The following is a 7,625-nucleotide window of genomic DNA, read 5'->3' as shown; positions in this document are numbered from 1 at the left end:
TCAGTTCTAAGGTTTTACATACATAATCTGAAGCTCAACAGGTCTTAAAATCAGGTAACTACAACTTCACATAAACTGCAAATTCTATATTACACCATGTCACTTTTTATTTATTTAACAAAAAGTAAGATAAAAAAAAAATGGAATAGCACTGTATGAAATTTGCACCCCACAATTCAATAGTCGTAAACCATTTTCAGCAGCACTAACTCGAGGTAATCATTTTCTGTATGGCTTTATAAGTCTCTTGCATTGTTGTGGAGGAATTTTGGCCCACTTTTCTTTACAATGTTGCTTCACTTCATTGAGGTTTGCAGGCATTCGTTTACTGCTCTCTTAAGCTCCCACCACAGCATTTCAATCAGTTTGAGGTCAAGACAACGACTGAGCCCCTGCAACACTTTGATTCTTGCCTTTTTAAGACATTCTGTTGTAGATTTGCTGCTGTTGCTTGGAATCTTTGTCCTTTTGCGTGGTTCAAGCTTTAGCTGTCAGACAGATGGCCTCACATTTGGATCTAAAAAAAACTTTGGTATAAAGAGGAGCTCATGGTCAACTCAATATCTGCAAGGTGCCCATGTCCGACAGCCCAAACAAGCCCACAGCATCAACTCTCAGGGTGGCGTGAGGTGCCGATATGCTTTGTTTGGTTTCCCCTAAGTTTGTTCAGATGCAGCACTGCAAATCTAAGCCATGCTCCCATGTTTTTTTAGAGAGATTAAATTTTTTTTTAAGTTTCTCTGAGCATTGTTTGCGCTGACATTGGGGTAAATTTCCTGGGGCATCCACTTCTGGGAAGATTGGCATCTGTGTTGAATGTTTTCCATTTGTGAATAATTGTTCTCACTGTAGAATGAAGCACAGTGTGTGGAAATGCCCTTACCAGAAACAATTTCTTCTTCAAGATCATTGTTGATGTCTTTCCTCCTAAATGTTCAAGACCTGCAAAACTGATCTGAAGAAGGAATTTGTGCTTTTTGAAGACGATGTGGCATCATGGACACAATTTTTGGACAGCTGCTTCTACAAACAAGCATGTTAGCTAAACCTTTAAAGACTGTGGTTATGGCAAAAATTACAGTAACTCCATCATACTGTAAATCTGTCTGGTAATGATACAAAAGTCCAGTTTTGATTGTGATGACTATGATGCACTTACATGGATTTCACAGGGAAATCTTCTATCAGTCTTTACATTGACAGCATCCCTACACAGAATACATCCTCCACAGTAAATTCCTTCGATTAAAACATTATGCGCAGGTTGGCAAATACAAGAATTTTCCTTTGAAAAGCGTGTACCGACATGATTTGAACGATGCAGATTTATTTTGTATATGACTTACAGGGATTCTGGGTTATATTGGCCAAAAGAACAGATTGTTTGGTCCTGCTGGCTGTTCTGGATGAATTAATTGTGTTTAGCAGGGCTACTCAATGGACCTTCATGAGAACTCACATTTGCACAGATGCTGCGTGTGTGTGCTAATGACCAGTGGTCTGCTTGTTGTTGGAAAAGATGACTTCAGAGTGGTCTGCCACTGTGTGAGTGTTCGTCTGCTGGTCCATTCCTCTCCCCAGGCTGCGGTGACACACACACAAACACACAAACACACACAGACTCTATATTGTCACAAATGAGCATATGCATGCCAGTATTAACACCCACACATACATATACACGCTCACGCACAGGCACACACATATAAATCCGTTAGTCAGACAGTTAAAAGGAAAGCGCAGAGATGGACAAACAGTGCGACTGAATGCCCACGCACCATGGCGATAACCCTGTCGCATGACTCAATTCAGGGAATATGCTCAGTCACATCAAAACACGCTCTTTGTCACCAGACCCCGAAAAACATGTTTGTCATGTTGCCCTCTGAGGGTTATGTGTTCCCCAACTTGCAGGTCCAAGTATAATTATTCGGGACTGAATGATCACCATTCATCCTTTTCTTATGGCACAGCATCGCCCGGAAGTGATCTAAACATGACCGCGGGAACCTATCGCAGAATATTTGAAAGCAAAGCGGGGGAGTTCAGGGGCATAATTCTGTTGAGAACGGCTAATGCATTCACACCCACACAGATTGACTCACCCCGACAATAGAGGCTGTGTTGTCTATTCTAGGCAGCTGGGCAGGATGGTCAAACTTGGAATCCTTTGTAGGACGGAAGAAAAGTCTGTCTTTGTCGCATTTTTACAGAGTGTATTTTACCATACGCCTTTGTATGGCTGGTCAGGCATTCAGCGTTGCAACAAGGCTAAAGAAAGTTTGCATAGATTAGCAGTGTTATTGCAAATGTTGAGCCCACTTACGTGTTAATCAAGCCTTTTTGAACTGAAGGCTGTGTCTGTTTGAAGCAACCTTTTGAGAACTGCGAACAGGCAAACTGAACAACAGTGATGATAGAACCATAATCAAAGAATGACCAATTTGCTTTAAAGGTAGCTTTTACTTCTAGAAATTCAGATCACCCAAACATTACATACACATGCATTTTGAGCTTCTGCAAAGTTTTCAACAGCATTTTGAAACACAGCTGTCACCCAGGAATACCAGGTGCTCAGATCTTATTTGCAGTCATCTTTTCAGTTTTTCTCAAAGGTGTTGGAACAACTAAAGGCCTATCAACTTTTTGCACACTATGCTGGGAAAATAACTTCTTGATGGTCTTGGGTTTGTGCAATGTAATGTTAAAAGTATTATCGTATGGCCTGAATCACACAGTTGGCTGTAGCATTAAGATTCTGTGTAATTAAAACCTGCCCAACTCATTAAAAACCACCCCAAACCATAAACATGGAACACTTTCATGTGAGTGAACATAAACTCGTGGCCATATATTATGTAACATTCAGCAGATGTGAGTACCTGAAAATCCCAGATGTGCTATCATCCCACAAAATGTTAAGTGTTTGCAAAGGGACGTATGAGAAGCTTCTGACCTAAGGAGAGGACAAGGTCATGGGAGCCAGTAGTGCAGCTCACTGCAAGTGTTCAGCTTCCTGTACTTGTCTTCTTTACAACACTGTTCTGTCTGTGCTGTTACTTATTCCTTGTAGGTCAGAAACTCGCCATTTCCTGCTTGTCTTCAATGCAGTAATAGATAGGGAGTATCCTCGCTGCCAATCAAAATGAGCCTTTTGCCCTCGGCTGGGTGGAGATTGTTGCAGTAGCACTGAAGCATCCTGTTTAGTTATTCAATTACCATAAAGGCCTGTTACCTCAAAACAAGTTTATTGAGTTATAAAAAAAAAGAAAAAAAAGAAAAGAACGACCTATTTTACACAAAGAATGCAAAGATTTGTAAAAGTTGAAACCCTGCTTGGTTTGTGACCTTTGAAATATCTTTTTGAACTGTACTGTAGATGTGCTGTTTGTCTGCTTTTGTTTCTTAGTACGCAGGGAAACAGCTTGAACAGTACAACATGGCCTTCGGTGAGAAGACAGAGATGAAGAGGAAAAAGGGAAAATGAAAGAAAAGCAGAGAGTAAAGGCTCAGATAAATTAAATGCTAATATGTCTCTGTAATAGATATGTTTTCCCATGATGTTCATGCTACAATTTTTCTTCAAATTCGATTAACTTAATCTAATCTTACTCTGAATACCTTACATTTTTCATTGTCTTCTCTGTAATTTCTCCCCACACAAGAAAAGGCCCATGAGGAATGTGTGATTTGAGACTATCTGCGCAGGTGTGTGTGAGCGTGGACCACAGGTGTCTATGCACGCGTTTCAGCATGCGTCTTGATTATGTGTGCGTCTGTTTTCTTCTGTGTGCTTTGTGTTTTGTAAGAGACACAACTGGCTGTCACAATACATTTAGAAGCTCTCATCCAGTAGGAAATGTTTAGTTACTCTGTCAAACCTCTTTGGCACGGGGCCCAAGTTTCAAATTAATGTATAGCTCCTATGCACCTTGGTGATTTGTTTTCCAATGGGCTGTTTAAATAAGGACTTAACCAGTGGTATCAATCTGCTAACCAGGCTCACCCGTTTTTAGCATTTACAGCGTCTATCAAGAGTCTCAGCTCGAATCGCATCCGTTCATATCTAACTTAGCAACATCATTTTCCACTACCTGCCCCCCGCACGTACAGAGCAACAACAGTTTGACTTTTCTGAAACATGATAATTGTGAAGACTTTATGTGAGTTTGGATTTGGAATAACAGTCTTGAATTAAGTTCGACAAAATGTGTGAGAGAAAGTTGTGTGTGGTCTGCTGCATAGTGTGTACCCGAATAACCCACAAAATATATACACTGACTTCATTCTATAATTATTTCTCTGCCTGCTTACAGATGAGAAGCACATGGCTTTTCCCTGATGTTCTGAAATAGTCCTTGCTCCCTTTCAGCATTATTAAGTTAGAAGTATATGATTTACTATAATATTTTTGGTGCAATACTTCACTGCTCTTGTGACTTTTATTTATGTGACAGAGTGTGGTGCTCCTGATTTTACAGTTAGACATTTTCATGAATAAAGTCGATGCTGTAGTTACCGTTCAAATGGATTGCATTACTCATAACGTTGGTGATGCAACTCGAAAACGTTGGTGTACAGTACTCTTCAAAGGTCTTGAGCTGCACCTCATTTCTTTACATTTTTTTAGGAAAATGCAAAATAAGTACAGTGATACATTGAAACATGAATGGAAATGGAGTATTTAAGGGGAAAAAACTGTTTTTACAGTTCTAACAAGCTTGTTGAGGCCTGGACTTTGGAGACGCCAGTCCGTGGCTGATAGCGTTCCACTGTGTTTTTCTCTTTTGAAATTCTTTTACTGCACTGGCAGTGTGTTTAAGATCACTGTCATTGCCAATCAGATGTTTTCTGGATGGTATTTCATGGTGGACTTAAACCTGATGGTACTTTTCTGTGTTTATAATTTCATAATTTTGAGAAGATTGAAACGCCCCAAACTATGACAGAGTCTCATTGTCAATCATTGTCAATTAGCCTTTGTTCAATCCTTTCTTTAATCACCTTTAGCAAGAAATATAGCCTCAAGTCTTTTTGGGAATGAATCAAACCTATATTTTTTTTTGCTCCCACTTTTCTTTGCAGAACCTGTCAAGCTTCATCATATTGGATGGGTAGCATCAGTGCAAAGCCATTGTCCAGTCAAGTTCAATCAGGTCCAAGTCTGGGCTCTGGCTGGTCCACTCAAGGACCACTCCTTTGTTGGCTAGGTTCTTAGGGTCATTTTCCTTTTAGAAGATGAACTTTTGCACCAGTCAGAGGTCCAGAGTGTCTCCTGTTCCTGCTGCTAAAACATATTCCCACAGCATGATGCTGCCACCACCATGCTCACCATAGATGGCATTTGCCAGCTGATGAGCGGTGTTTCACCCAGACACGATGTTTGACATTCAGGCTAAATAGTTCATCTTTGTTTCATTAGCTCATTGTGACATTTAATGCTGCAGAAGTTTTTCCATATCCTTTCCGGATCTGTGCCTCGATAAAATCCTGTAAAAGAGTCCTTCAGACTTAATGGCTTGGTTTGTTCTCTGATGTGCACTGTCAACTCTGGGACCTTTGCCTTTCCAAATCATGTCCAATCATGAATTTACCACAGATGAATTTCACTTAAGTTGTAGAAGCATTTCACAGATGCTCACTGGGAAAAGGATGCAACTGAGCTCAACTCTGAATAGCAGGAGCTGTGAATATTTGTGTAGATGTAATATTTCTGTTTTAATTAACTGCAAGAACTTCAAACTTTTTTTCACTTTGTCACTGTGTGTAGAATTTGATGTGAAAAATGAACTGAATCCAATTTCGAATAAGGTTGTAACATGATAAAATGCTGAACAAGTGCTGTGAATACTGATCATTTGCAGTAGTTTTCAGGACCAGGCACTTCATCTTTGGTGTAAAAGAAAAGCAGCTAATATCCAAAGACCTTCAGAAAACCTACAGAATTATTACTCAAGACGTCTTTAAAAAATAACAAGAAAGATGGGAAGCTAAATATGAAGAAATTGAGTTGGCTTAAGACTTTTTGCACAGTACTAGAGTTTGGTCAAACATTTGCCGAAATAGAAAAGCTGTACATACACAAGTATAGGAAGGCATTTAATGTAATTGTAGAATAACTGTTTATCCAGCTGATTATCATTATACAACATCAGCATGTGACCACATCACATCAGCAATTGATGTGATCTTGTATCATGCTGTCATTGCCAATTCTGGTAGTATCTGAATAAAGATTTCCGACTTGACCACAGGCTCCAGTGTGACACGCAACATTTTGTGACATTCAGAAAGTGAAATGCTGGAAAATTATGATTTACTGAAATGCCACACCCACTTTAATTAAATCATCACCCTTCACCTCCAATTTTTATTAATCAGCTGAGCCACGACCCTTGATCATGCAAAGCAAACGTAATTGAAAACCATGCAGTCGTTTACAAGCCTTTTCTTGTCTGTGGTATCCCCTAGAGATGAAGCACAAGGGCTTTTGTGAAGGTACCCAGAAATGAGAAAATAATACCTTTACACGTTCAAGAGATAAGATAAGATAAGATAAGATAGAACTTTATTAATCCCTCGGGTGGGTTCCTCTGGGAAATTCGACTTCCAAAAAGCACAGCAACGACCGAAGTTACAGTTACAGAATTGTTATATATATATATATATATATATATATATATACACACACACACACACACACACACACACACACACACACACACACATATATAAATACAGAGACAAATATAAATAAAATATACAAAGGGGATAAATAGAATAAATAGGAATAAAAAATAAAAATACAAGTGAATTGCACATTTCAAGTATTGAGTCTATTGCACTGTTGACTATTTACAAAAAGTATTGCACAAGGTATTGTACAGTGAGGTGAAGAGGCACTACAGCTTAGTTGTTCCCCCCTCCTTTGTCCTCCTGTTTCCCCTCCCTCTCCCCTCCAGAGAGGAGTTAAACAGTTTGATGGCGTGTGGGACAAAGGAGTTTTTAAGTCTGTTAGTTCTTGTCTTGGGGAGAAGCAACCTGTCACTGAACAGACTCTTCTGATTGTTTATGGCCGTGTGCAGAGGATGCCCAGCATTGTTCATAATGTCCATCAGTTTCTTTAATGTCCTTTTCTCTGCCACTGTCACCAGAGTGTCCAGCTTCATGCCGACCACAGAGCTAGCCCTCCTGATCAGTTTCTCCAGCCTCTACCAAGAGGTAGGGAAAATTACATTGATTTACCCCTTCTCCTTGTATAAGTTAAACAGACTTACTTTCCAAAACAGTTAAGTTGGTGAATGACACTTGAAGAACAAGTTTCCCGGAAGGATGAATCTGTGGCGATGAAAAAATATGAAACTTCTTTTTTTTTTTTTTAATGGATGAAGTAAGCTGCCCAAACAGATGCTAATAACAAATGCAACTTTTTGTGTTGCTCAAAGCGATTGCCTTGCCTGATCTGACATCAGCATGCTTCGTGTTCTCCGGAAATTTCTCCCTAAAATGACTTTTGGCTGCTCATCAGCTCCCCTTTGCCCAAAATTGGCCAGCATGAGACTGCAAGCCTCTCTGTCTTCTCCAGAGATTTCTGCTTCCTGAATTGGTAGCACTTAAAGATGTGA

Source organism: Aulonocara stuartgranti, assembly GCF_965226115.1.
Source record: "Aulonocara stuartgranti genome assembly, chromosome: 17".
Lineage (NCBI taxonomy): Eukaryota > Metazoa > Chordata > Actinopteri > Cichliformes > Cichlidae > Aulonocara > Aulonocara stuartgranti.
Note: the sequence above shows the minus strand (reverse complement) of the source record.